Source organism: Petromyzon marinus, chromosome 82, assembly GCF_048934315.1.
Source record: "Petromyzon marinus isolate PM22_M1 ecotype Great Lakes invasive population chromosome 82, UKy_Petmar_22M1.pri1.0, whole genome shotgun sequence".
NCBI classification, from domain to species: domain Eukaryota; kingdom Metazoa; phylum Chordata; class Hyperoartia; order Petromyzontiformes; family Petromyzontidae; genus Petromyzon; species Petromyzon marinus.
This window is the reverse complement of record NC_133747.1, coordinates 381022-394500: the sequence shown is the minus strand read 5'-3', so window position 1 is coordinate 394500 and position 13479 is coordinate 381022. Positions and strand designations below refer to the sequence as shown.

The following is a 13479-nucleotide window of genomic DNA, read 5'->3' as shown; positions in this document are numbered from 1 at the left end:
GAGGCCTTCATCCAGTAGTGGATAGATAAAAGTACTGTAGATTATTCACGTGTAGACAGGCAGGTACACAGGATCTCGGGGGAGATACTCTGATAGATGCACATACACTCAGGCAGGCAAGCAGATGCACACTCAGGTATATGGATAGGTGACAGGTAGCCACACGCAAAGTGGAGAGCACACGTCCATCCATACTTCACCACACGAGTGGAGGAGCCACACGTACCTCCATGGTGGCAACTTGCAGAGCAGGGTGCACAGAACTCGCAGCGTCTCTCGCACAGTCCGGGTCTCTGCATGCGGAGCAGGAGACGAAGGCGAGGATCACAAATAGTCGAGGGGGCGTGACGGTACCCAGATCTCAACACGAGGACTCACATCCTCACCATGAACCCACATCATCAACGCAGACTCACATCATCACCACTTACTCACAACACGAAACACAAAAACAACCAACATTCGCCACAAAGTAGTGGTGATGTCACCACGGCGCCTGTGCCGGGCCAGGTGCACTTTTAGGCCACATCAAGTGCCGAAGGCTGTCAAGACGTCACGGGATAGACCCAGGTTCCAAAGGTTGGCTGAGATGACTGGTAGATACACCAGCTGTATCCCAAACTGTGCCAACTTGCTGAATTTTATCCGCCACTCGTTGTGAGCGTCACTCCTCTGCCCTCAGTTGTTGTTGGAGGGCGACTGCCTCCAACTGCCCAGTAGCATCCTTCACGAGCTTCCTCGTGAAGGATGCTATTTACACCGCTGATACCACTCTTCTGCAAGTCCACTCAGCTCCACATCCTCCCAGACAGCATCAGTGCATATTTTCGACAGCCCATGTCATGCCCGTTTAGCCCCCTTTATGCGGCCAAAAAAACTGCTTGGATATGTGGGCTACAAGACCCAGCCAACGCAGCCTTGCCTGCCGGAGGAGCTTACTGGTGGGAAAGTGTCCAGATCTTTCAAGGATTTGTGAGCCCCTCACACAATCCAGCCTGTTTAAAGCCATGACGGATCGTAGGAACCACCACTAACACCACGAACAACACCACCACCAACAACACCAGCACCACCACCAACAAGAAAATTACCACCATCAACACCATCACCAAAAACATCACTAACACCACTAACAATACCAACACCACCCCCATCAACACCACCTACATCAACACCACCCCCATCAACACCAACAACACCACCATCAACAACACCACCACCAACTCGACTACCAACACCACCAACAGCACCACCAACAGCACCACCAACAACACCAATACGACCACTAAAACCACCAACACCACCACCATCAACACCACCAACACAACCACCAACAACACCCCAATCAACACCACCAACACCACGAACACCACCACGACCACCAAAACCACCAACAACACCACCACCAACACCACCACCATCAAAACCACCAACAACACCACCACCAACACCACCACCATCAACAACACCACCATCAACAACACCACCACCAATTCGAGTACCAACACCACCAACAGCACCACCAACAACACCACCACCATCAACACCAACACCACCATCAACAACACCACTATCAACAACACCACCACCACCAACTCGACTACCAACACCACCACCACCAGCAACACCACCACCATCAACACCAACAACACCACCATCAACAACACCACCATCAACAACACCACCACCAACTCGACTACCAACACCACCAACAGCACCACCAACAACACCACCACCACCAACACAACCACCATCAACACCAACACCATCAACACCACCAACAACACCACTAGCAACAAAGATAAAGATCCCCCTTATAGATGAAATAGACTGTTGGGGAAGTGCTGATAGCCAGCAGTACCTATGAAGGCCAGAACGGCACACGAGGGAATGGGTGGCCAACACAACGCCCGACCGCCTTTGTCTCCCTAGTGGCGACGCTTTCACACCACACCAGGTACTCATTTGAGGCTGAGTCGACCTAGGGGAGGCCCAGGACCGGTTCACATAATCGCCACCGTGTTGGCCTTGAGAGGGAATCCAACTCGGGATCACCGGGTTCATAGCGCGGCGCGTTAACCACTACACACACACAGACTCACACACACACAGACTCACACACACACAGACTCACACACACACAGACTCACACACACACAGACACAGACTCACACACACACAGACACACACACAGACTCACACACACACAGACTCACACACACAGACTCACACACAGACTCACATCACCTCACCGCTCCTCACCTTCGCCAGATGCACTCCCCGCCTCTCTAACGGACAAACTGCCAGGGGGAAGCGCGTGGCTCGAGACGAGGGGGCGGTACCATGAGACCACGCCCACTGCGACGTAACAGCCCTGAGCCCCTCCCCCCACCGGAGCTCCTCCCCCCCATGGCCACACCCCCTCGCCCCACCCCTTTACCCCCCTCACCCCGCCCCTCCCCCCGCTGCTTCTTCCGCTGAGGCCGGGGCGAGTGGAGGCGGCGCTGTGCATTGTGGGTGGCGAGCGGCCGATTTGGATTCCCGCTCACGGCCACCGTCGGTGGCTCGCGAGCTTCTGAAGCGGCGGCTCGCTGGCTGGGCCACCTCTACGTCGACTCAGCCCGAAGAAGGCGAGAAGCTTGCACGGTGTGGACACAGCAGCAGTGGCGGTGGTGCGGGGGAGGGGGAGGCAGAGGAGGCGCCTGGCCCACAGCCGTCACGCGCTAGGCGCCTGCTGAGTTCACGGCCCTGCTGATGATGATGAGGAGAGGCACTGCCAGATTGCGGCTGATGGGATGAGTTAAATTTAGTTTTTTTGTATCTCTGGAGGGACGGATTTGTTGTCGTGGCAGAAATGGTCTCCACTAGAGGCCGCGATGTGGAGTATTTGGTCTCCTCTTCCACGCTGGGCGTAGCCACACTTTACCCCTCCACACGCGGGCCGTGAGCTCACTGGACTTGCAATGCAGAGGTGCAGGTTCGAGTCCATTTCACACTCAGCCACCCACTCAGCCACCAACTCACTCAGCCACCCACTCAGCCACTCAGCCACCCACTCACTCAGCCACCCACTCACTCAGCCACCCACTCACTCAGTCACCCACTCACTCAGCCACCCACTCACTCAGTCACCCACTCACTCAGCCACCCACTCACTCAGCCACCCACTCATCCACCCACTCACTCACTCAGCCACCCACCCACTCACTCAGCCACCCACTCATCCACCCACTCACTCAGCCACCCACTCACTCAGCCACCCACCCACTCACTCAGCCACTCACTCACCCACCCACCCACTCATCAACTCACCCACCCACTCATCAACTCACGCACCCACCCACAGAGGGATAGAGACCCTTCATGCAGTGGTTGTGTAGTATCTGCGTCAATATTTTTGTTTGGTTATGGTGGTGGTGGTCGTGGTGGTGGTCGTGGTGGTGGTCGTGGTGGTGATCGTGGTGGCGGTCGTGGTGGTGGTTGTGGTGGTTGTGGTGGTGGTTGTTGTGGTTATGATGGTGGTTGTGGTGGTTGTGATTATAATTGTGGCTTTAGTTTTGGTTATATAGGTGGTTGTAGTGGTGGTTGAGGTTACAGTTGTGGTGTAGGTGGTTATGTTGGTTTGTTATGGTAATTGTGGCTCTGGTTGTGGTGCTTATGGTGGTTTTGGTTGTGGTTATAATTGTGGTTGTGTAGGTTGTGGTTATACGTGCGGTTGTGGTGTTTGTGGTTATATTTGTTTTAATTGTGTAGGTGGTGGTTGTAATGGTCATAGTTGTGGTGTAGGTGGTTATGATGGTTGTTATGGTAGTTGTATATATTTTGAACTTCTATCACACCCTACCCAGCCAACCGTGCTAATTGGAGGTGTGGTTTTAGTTGTGGTTATTTTATGGTTGTTTTGGTTATAGTTGTGGTGGTGATTGTGGTTGGTGCAGGTGCTGGGATGAAGGATGCGTTCTGGGTCCTCTGCCCATGCGACTCCAACAGCGATGGCTCCAGCCAGCACTGCCGCCCCTGTGCCGCGTTGGTCACATGACCTTGCCTCCCAGCATACCTTGCAGTCGTCGTTGATTCTGGACCATCTTTACCTCCTGCATCTCTAGAGGAGCTTTCGCTTCCTCCACGCACTCGCCTCCTACCTCTGCTTTCTCTCCCCGTGTCTCCCTCCTCTCTCTCCCTGTGTCTCCATCCCGCTCTTATTTCTGGGTGGTCCAGGTTCAGGGGTCAGGAGTTTACTGGCTGCACTCCAACCTTTGACCTTGGCTGTCACTCGAGTGGATTTGTCGCACAGCAGTCAACCCATAGCATCAGGATCTGTCCCGTGACCTCCTCCTGCACCTAGCCTGGTACAGCAGTCAACCCATGGCACCTGGGTCTGTCCCGTGTACTCCTCCTGCATCTAGCCTGGTACAGCAGTCAACCCATGGCACCTGGTTTGTTGTGATGATATTACCGCCACGTAGTGGCGAATGGTGGCCATTGTTGTGAGTTGGTGGGCTTTTGTGTAAGTAATGGTGATTGAGTGTGTGACTATCATGTCGTGTGTGCGAGTTGGATAGTAATGGTGTGTTTATGAGGGTGAGTGTGTGTGGGTGTGTGAGTATTGTGGTGAGGATGTGAGTGATGGTATGTGACGGTGTGAGTTTGATGGTGATTGTATCATGGTGAGTGCAAGCAATAACGTGAGTTTGACTTATTTGCCCCCCCTCCCTTTACCCACTACCCACTCTTCCTTCCCCTCCCCCCCCACTCTCCCCCACCCCCTCTACCTCCCTCTCTTTCCCTGCCTCTCTATCCCTCTCCTTTCTCCCGTAACTACCTCGCCTTTTATACAGGAGGTCGTGGGTTCGATCCCTACCCTCACACCTGCTATATATTTAAGTTTGCATGTCTCTCTCTCCCTGTGGTCGCGTTCAGAGTGTTAGGTTTCTATAATGTCGACGTGATGATAAGCCACTTCGTTGACCGATAATTTTTGGCCTTTTCTATTCTGAAGAAGAGCTGTGTAGCTCGGTGGGCCTCACCTCGTAAAATATAAATAGTTTAGTTTCCTCTCTTCCTCCTTCCTTCCTCCCTCTCCACACCCCCTACCCCCCAGCACAATAACAAGAAGCAGGAGGAGGAAGGTTCGTCTCCCAAGCCGAGCTCTTCCAGGTCCACCTTCATGATCCTCCCTCTGCCCCAGGGTGGAAAGATCCCCTCGCACAGGGTTACGGTATCCCACCCACATACACACAGGGTTACAGTACCCCCTACTCACATGCCAGGCTATGTGCACCACACAGAGACCTAAAGACTCGCACATAGATCCATAGACTCACACAGACCCATAGACTTACACAGAAACCAATTAACTCAAACAAAGACCCGTCGAAACACAGACAATATTCTTGCACAAAGACCCATAGACTCGCACAGACTCATCCACTCGTGCACTCATCCACTCAACGACTCACAGGCTTACTCGTTCACCCAATCCCTCACCTACTCAGCCACTCACTCAAGAACTCTCTCACCCATTTACCCACCCACTTGCTCACCCACTCGTGCATCCACTCACATAATCACTCATAAACTCACCCACTCACACGCTCAGAAACTGACTCACAAAATAATTCACCCACTCGTGCACTCACTCGCCCACTTCCCCATGTGCACACAGATTCACCCACTTACTTACTCGCTCACAGACTCCCTCTCTGATAGACTCGCTCACTCACAGACTCAATCGCTCACAGACTCACTAAGAAGCTCTCACCCACTAACTTATTCAGAAACTCACTCAACCACCGACCCACTTACTTAAATACTACCTCACTTATCCGCACCCACTCACTGACCTACTTACTCATTCACTCGCTCAGCCACTCACTGACCAACTCGCTCACTTGCAGACTCACTCACTCACTCATCCACTCACTCCGAAACTCATTCATCCACCCACCGACTCACTCCCAACCATTAACCCATCCACTCAATCATTTCATCCATTCACTCATCCACTCACTCAACTACTCACTCATTCAACAACCCACTTACTCAGCCACTCATTCAGAAACTCATTCACCTACTCACCCACACACTCACTCACCCACTTACCTATCCACTCTTCCACTCATTCAAGCATCCACTCTCTTAACCACGATCTCAGAATATCACTCACCCACTCACCCTCCCAATAATTTCATCACTCACTCACCCACTCACTCCATCAGTCACTCACCCACTCACTCATCCACTCAATCAATAACCTGCTCATTTACTTACTCACAAATGCGCTCATCTACTTGCTCAATTAGTCACTCACTCACCCACATTTTCACATTTATTCCTTCCGTCACTTCCTCATTCAGCTACTTCGCCAATGATTATCTTATTCATTCACTCAATCACGTATCCACTCACTCAACTACTCACCCATCCACCCAATCACTCAGAAACTCACTCACCCACTCACCCACTCAATTATCCACTCACTGACCCACTCACTAACTCACTCAGAAATGCACTCACCCACCCACTCATTTATCAAATCATCCACTCTCTCACCTACTCACCCACTCACACACAAATGTACACACTCACTAACCCACTCCCTCACCTACTCACTCACCTACTCACTCATCCACTCGCTCAACCACTCACAGATTCACTCACTCACAGACTCTCTCATCCACCAATTCTCACTTGGTCACCCACTCATCTACTCAATAATTCACCCACCCACAAACGCACACACAAAAACACCCACAAAGATAAAGATCCCCCGTATAGCCATAACAGACCGTTGGGGCAAATGCTGTTAGCAAGCACCTATGAAAGCCAGCATGGAACACGAGGGGGTGGGTGGCCAGCAACAGGCACGGCCAACTTTGTCTCCCTAGTGGTGAGGTGTGTGCACATCACCACTAGGGAGATGAAGTTGGCCGTAGGTCAACACAGCCTCAAATGAGTGCCTGGTGAGGTGTGTGCACCTCAGCAGGCACTCATTTGAGGCTGTGTTGACCTACGGGATGCCTGGTTCAGATAATCGTCACCAGTGTTGACCATTAGAGGGAATCAAACCTGGGTCGCCAAGTTCGTAGCGCAGCACACTAATCGCTATACTACACACTCACTCTCACAAGCTCACTCACTCTCACAAGCTCACTCACTCTCACAAACTCACTCACTCTCACAATCTCAATCACTCTCTCACAAGCTTACTCACTCCCACAAGCTCGCTCTCACAAACTCACTCTCATAATCTCCCTCACTCTCACAAACTCACTCACCCTCACAAACTCGCTCTCACAAGCTCACTCACTCTCACAAGCTCTCTCTCACAAACTTACTCACTCCCACATGCTCACTCACACTCACAAGCTCACTCACACTCACAAGCTTACACTCACAAACTCACTCTCACAAGCTCACTCACTCTCACAAACTCACTCACTCCCACATGCTCACTCACTCTCACACACTCACTCGCTCTCACAAGCTCACTCGCTCTCCCAAACTCACTCGTTCTCACAAACTCACTCGCTCTCATAAGCTCACTTACTCTCACAAGCTCACTCTCTCTCACAAGCTCACTCGCTCTCAAAAACTCACTCACTCTCACAAGCTCACTTACTCTCACAAACTCACTCGCTCTCACAAAACTCACTCACCCTCACAAACTCACTCACTCTCACAAGCTCACTCACTCTCACAAACTCACTTTCACAAACTCACCCTCGCACAAACTCACTCACTCTCACAAACTCACCCTCGCACAAACTTACTCTGACTCACTCTCACACAAAGACAAATACATTCCCTGTTTGAGATTCCCTTTTAGCCTGAAGAGACTGTTGGGGAATGTGCTGTTAGCGAGCACCTATTGAGACCGAATCAGCACACTCGGGAGTGGGTTGCTTTAGAGTTCAGTGTTACTAACTGGGGCTTCCATAGAGTTCGGTGTTAATAACTGGGACTTCCTTAGAGTTCAGTGTTACTCATTGGGGCTCCAATAGGGTTAAGTGTTAATCACTGGATCTCCCATAGGGTTCAGTGTTGCTCACTGGGTCTCCCATAGGGTTGCATGTTAATCAATGGGTCTCCCATAGGGTTCGTGTTACTCACTGGGTCTCCCATAGAGTTCAGTGTTACTCACTGGGTCTCCCATAGGGTTGAGTGTTAATCACTGGGTCTCCCATAGGGTTTGGTGTTAATCACTGGGGCTCCAATAGGGTTCAGTGTTACTCACTGGGTCTCCCATAGGGTTCAGTGTTAATTACTGGGTCTCCCATAGGGTTCAGTATTAATCACTGGGTCTCCCATCGGGTTCAGTGTTACTCACTGGGTCTCCCATAGAGTTCAGTGTTACTCACTGGGCATTCCATAGGGTTGAGTGTTACTGGGTCTTCCATAGGGTTCATTGTTATTTACTGGGTCTCCCATAGGGTTGAGTGTTAATCACTGGGGCTCCCATAGAGTTCAGTTTTAATCACTGTGTCTCCCATAGAGTTCAGTGTTAATCACTGGGGCTCACATAGGGTTCAGTGTTAATCATTGGGTCTCCCATAGGGTTCGTGTTAATCACAGACCCATAGATTCCTAAAACCCTAACTCTATAAACACCTAAGCCTCTATACCCCTAACCCTCTAAACCCCTATACTCCGAAAACCATAACCCTCTAATCTCCTTCACCCTTAACACCCTAACTTTCTAATCCCCTTAACCCTTAAACCCCTCACCCTCTAAACTCCTCACCCTCTAAACCCCTATGCCTCTAACCCCCTAACCCTCTGAACCCAAACCCCTAACTCTTTGAGCCCCCAACTTTCTAAATCATTAAAAACCAAACCCTCTAAAACCCTAACCCTCGAAACCTATGTCCTTCTAAAGCGTAACCTTCAGAACCCTTAACCCTGTAAACCTCGAAACCTTAACATTCTACAACCCTAATCCCTAACCTAAATCCGAACCCATCTAAACCCCAACCATCTCAAAATCTAACTAACCCCTAACCCTCTAAACACCTAACCTTCTAAACCCCAACCTTCTAAACCTCTAACCCTCTAAAAACCCTAAAACCCAAACCCTCTAAACACCTAACCCTCTAATCTCCTAACCGTTTAAACCCCTATACCCCTACAACCCAAACCCTAAAAAACCCCTAACCCTCAAACCTTTATTACACTAAACCCATAACCCTCTAAACCCCCAACTCTCCAATCCCATGTTTTTTTTTTTGCGGTAAGATCGTGTAAATATAAATGTCTTAAAACCCGTCACCACCCGACACAGCCAATTAATAAAGTTTGTCACGTGAACAAAAGTGCCAATTAGTTTCTACTTTGGCACATCGGTGTGTTGGAGACTAACCCAAATAAACCTTTATTATGCATAACGCCTCAACCCCATAACTCCCCCTGCGCCACCCCCCATGTCCCCCCTCACCCCCCACACCCCCCTCACCCCCCACACCCACCACACCCCCCTCGCCTCCCCCCGCTGCTACTTCCGCTGAGGCCGGGGCGAGTGGAGGCTGCGCTGTGCATTGTGGGTGGCGAGAGGCTGATTTGGATTCCCTCTCACGGTCACCGTCGGTGGCTCGCGAGCTTCTGAAGTGGTGGCTCGTTGGCTGGGCCTCCTCTACGTCGACTCAGCCAGAAGGTGTGAACCAAGCGCAGTGTGGACACATCAGCAGTGGCGGTGGTGGGGGGGAGACAAAGGAGGCATCTGGCCCACAGGTGCCTCCTTTGTCTCACTCCCCCCGTGTCTCCCTCCTCTCTCTCCCCGTGTCTCCCTCCCCTCTCTCCCCGTGTCTCCCTCCTCTTTCTCCCCGTGTCTCCCTCCTCTCTCTCCCCGTGTCTCCCTCCACTCTCTCCCCGTGTCTCCCTCCTCTCTCTCCCCGTGTCTCTCTCCTCTCTCTCCCCGTGTCTCCCTCCTCTATCTCCCCATGTCTCCCTCCCTCCTCTCTCTCCCCGTGTCTCCCTCCCTCCTCTCTCTCCCCATGTCTCCATGTCCCCTTCTCTCTAGGTGGTGCAGGTTCAGGAGTTTTCTGGCTGCACTCCGACCTTTGGCCTTGGCTGTCGCCCAAGTGGGATTGTCGCACAGCAGGCAACCCATAGCATCAGTATCTGTCCCATGACCTCCTCTTGCACCTAGCCTGGCACAGCAGTCAACCCATGGCACCTGGCTCTGTTCCGTGACCTCCTCCTGCTCCTAGCCTGGCTCAGCAATCAACCCATGGCACCTGGGTTGTTGTGATGACATCACCGTCATGTAGTGGCAAATTACGGCTGTTGTCATCGTGAGTTTGTAGGCTTGTGTGTGAGTAATGGTGCATGTGTGACTTTCATGACGTGTGTGAGAGTAGGATGGTTGGGGCGTGTTTTTGAGGGTGAGTGTGTGAGTATCATGGTGAGTGTGTGGGTGTGTGAGTGTGTTTTAGATGGCTGGCAATGTTGATGGGTGGTGATGATGATGCAAGCCTTGTGCTAGAGAATGGCCCACTGAAACTAATATAACAGAGCATCTTCTGAGTACCCTTTAAGTGCTGTCTGGTCCACATCGTAAAAGGTAGAACTTTCCCACCTGTCCTTCGATGTTTGCATGACTGCTTTTGTTTTATTTTGTGAATAGCAAAAAGCATTCAACCCCATAATACATGTTGTTTTATTGGTCGCTCGTCCATTTCATATCCCATAGCTTAACCACTCATATATTTGGATTCCTCTCGATGAGGCGAGCAGTACGAGTACCACATTAAAGGGTCTGCGACGTTTCCTTCCAGAGTTATCACCAAAAAACCACAAACATCCCAGAATCCTCTCGGTTTGGGGTCAAAATGTCGCTTATTAAATCGCATAAGAAACGTCGCATCGAATAAATGTGATTGAATTCTTCCCGTCTGGACGAGCGGAATTGAATGGTGCAACTGATTTTGCTGTGCTGTGTTAAATTCGATGTTTGCATGACTGCTTTTGTTTTATTTTGTGAATAGCAAAAAGCATTCAACCCCATAATACATGTTGTTTTATTGGTCGCTCGTCCATTTCATATCCCATAGCGTAACCACCACTCATATATTTTGATTCCTCTCGATGAGGCGAGCAGTACGAGTACCACCTTGATGGGTCTGCGACGTTTCCTTCCAGAGTTATTACCAAAAAACCACAAACATCCCAGAATCCTCTCGGTTTGGGGTCAAAATATTGTCGCTTATTAAATCCCATTAGAAACGTCGCATCGAATAAATGTGATTGAATTCTCCCCGCCTGGACGAGCGAAATTGAATGGTGCAACTGGTTTTACTGTGCTGTGTTAAATTCGATGTTTGCATGACTGCTTTTGTTTTATTTTGTGAATAGCAAAAAGCATTCAACCCCATAATACATGTTGTTTTATTGGTCGTTCGTCCATTTCATATCCCATAGCGTAACCACTCATATATTTGGATTCCTCTCGATGAGGCGAGCAGTACGAGTACCACCTTGATGGGTCTGCGACGTTTCCTTCCAGAGTTATTACCAAAAAACCACAAACATCCCAGAATCCTCTCGGTTTGGGGTCAAAATGTTGTCGCTTATTAAATCCCATAAGAAACGTCGCATCGAATAAATGTGATTGAATTCTCCCCGCCTGGACGAGCGGAATTGATTGGTGCAACTGGTTTTGCTGTGCTGTGTTAAATTCGATGTTTGCATGACTGCTTTTGTTTTATTTTGTGAATAGCAAAAAGCATTCAACCCCATAATACATGTTGTTTTATTGGTCGCTCGTCCATTTCATATCCCATAGCGTAACCACTCATATATTTGGATTCCTCTCGATGAGGCGAGCAGTACGAGTACCACCTTGATGGGTCTGCGACGTTTCCTTCCAGAGTTATTACCAAAAAACCACAAACACCCCAGAATCCTCTCGGTTTGGGGTCAAAATGTTGTCGCTTATTAAATCCCATAAGAAACGTCGCATCGAATAAATGTGATTGAATTCTCCCCGCCTGGACGAGTGGAATTGATTGGTGCAACTGGTTTTGCTGTGCTGTGTTAAATTCGATGTTTGCATGACTGCTTTTGTTTTATTTTGTGAATAGCAAAAAGCATTCAACCCCATAATACATGTTGTTTTATTGGTCGCTCGTCCATTTCATATCCCATAGCGTAACCACTCATATATTTGGATTCGTCTCGATGAGGCGAGCAGTACGAGTACCACCTTGATGGGTCTGCGACGTTTCCTTCCAGAGTTATTACCAAAAAACCACAAACATCCCAGAATCCTCTCGGTTTGGGGTCAAAATATTGTCGCTTATTAAATCCCATAAGAAACGTCGCATCGAATAAATGTGATTGAATTCTCCCCGCCTGTACGAGCGGAATTGAATGGTGCAACTGGTTTTGCTGTGCTGTGTTAAATTCGATGTTTGCATGACTGCTTTTGTTTTATTTTGTGAATAGCAAAAAGCATTCAACCCCATAATACATGTTGTTTTATTGGTCGCTCGTCCATTTCATATCCCATAGCGTAACCACTCATATATTTGGATTCCTCTCGATGAGGCGAGCAGTACGAGTACCACCTTGATGGGTCTGCGACGTGTCCTTCCAGAGTTATTACCAAAAAACCACAAACATCCCAGAATCCTCTCGGTTTGGGGTCAAAATGTTGTCGCTTATTAAATCCCATAAGAAACGTCGCATCGAATAAATGTGATTGAAGTCTCCCCGCCTGGACGAGCGGAATTGATTGGTGCAACTGGTTTTGCTGTGCTGTGTTAAATTCGATGTTTGCATGACTGCTTTTGTTTTATTTTGTGAATAGCAAAAAGCATTCAACCCCATAATACATGTTGTTTTATTGGTCGCTCGTCCATTTCATATCCCATAGCGTAACCACTCATATATTTGGATTCCTCTCGATGAGGCGAGCAGTACGAGTACCACCTTGATGGGTCTGCGACGTTTCCTTCCAGAGTTATTACCAAAAAACCACAAACATCCCAGAATCCTCTCGGTTTGGGGTCAAAATGTTGTCGCTTATTAAATCCCATAAGAAACGTCGCATCGAATAAATGTGATTGAATTCTCCCCGCCTGGACGAGCGGAATTGAATGGTGCAACTGATTTTGCTGTGCTGTGTTAAATTCGATGTTTGCATGACTGCTTTTGTTTTATTTTGTGAATAGCAAAAAGCATTCAACCCCATAATACATGTTGTTTTATTGGTCGCTCGTCCATTTCATATCCCATAGCGTAACCACCACTCATATATTTTGATTCCTCTCGATGAGGCGAGCAGTACGAGTACCACCTTGATGGGTCTGCGACGTTTCCTTCCAGAGTTATTACCAAAAAACCACAAACATCCCAGAATCCTCTCGGTTTGGGGTCAAAATATTGTCGCTTATTAAATCCCATTAGAAACGTCGCATCGAATAAATGTGATTGAATTCTCCCCGCCTGGACGAGCGAAATTGAATGGTGCAACTGGTTTTA

General features: G+C 49.4%; 1 long non-coding RNA gene across 1 annotated transcript; it reads left to right on the top strand.

The window, feature by feature from the left end:
• Positions 1-2477: 2477 nt before the first annotated feature.
• On the top strand, positions 2478-10903 carry LOC142907699 (uncharacterized). Its single transcript, XR_012931203.1, has 4 exons — positions 2478-2646; positions 5102-5218; positions 9505-9649; positions 10016-10903. It is a non-coding gene; the product is annotated as an uncharacterized LOC142907699 (long non-coding RNA).
• Positions 10904-13479: the final 2576 nt, after the last annotated feature.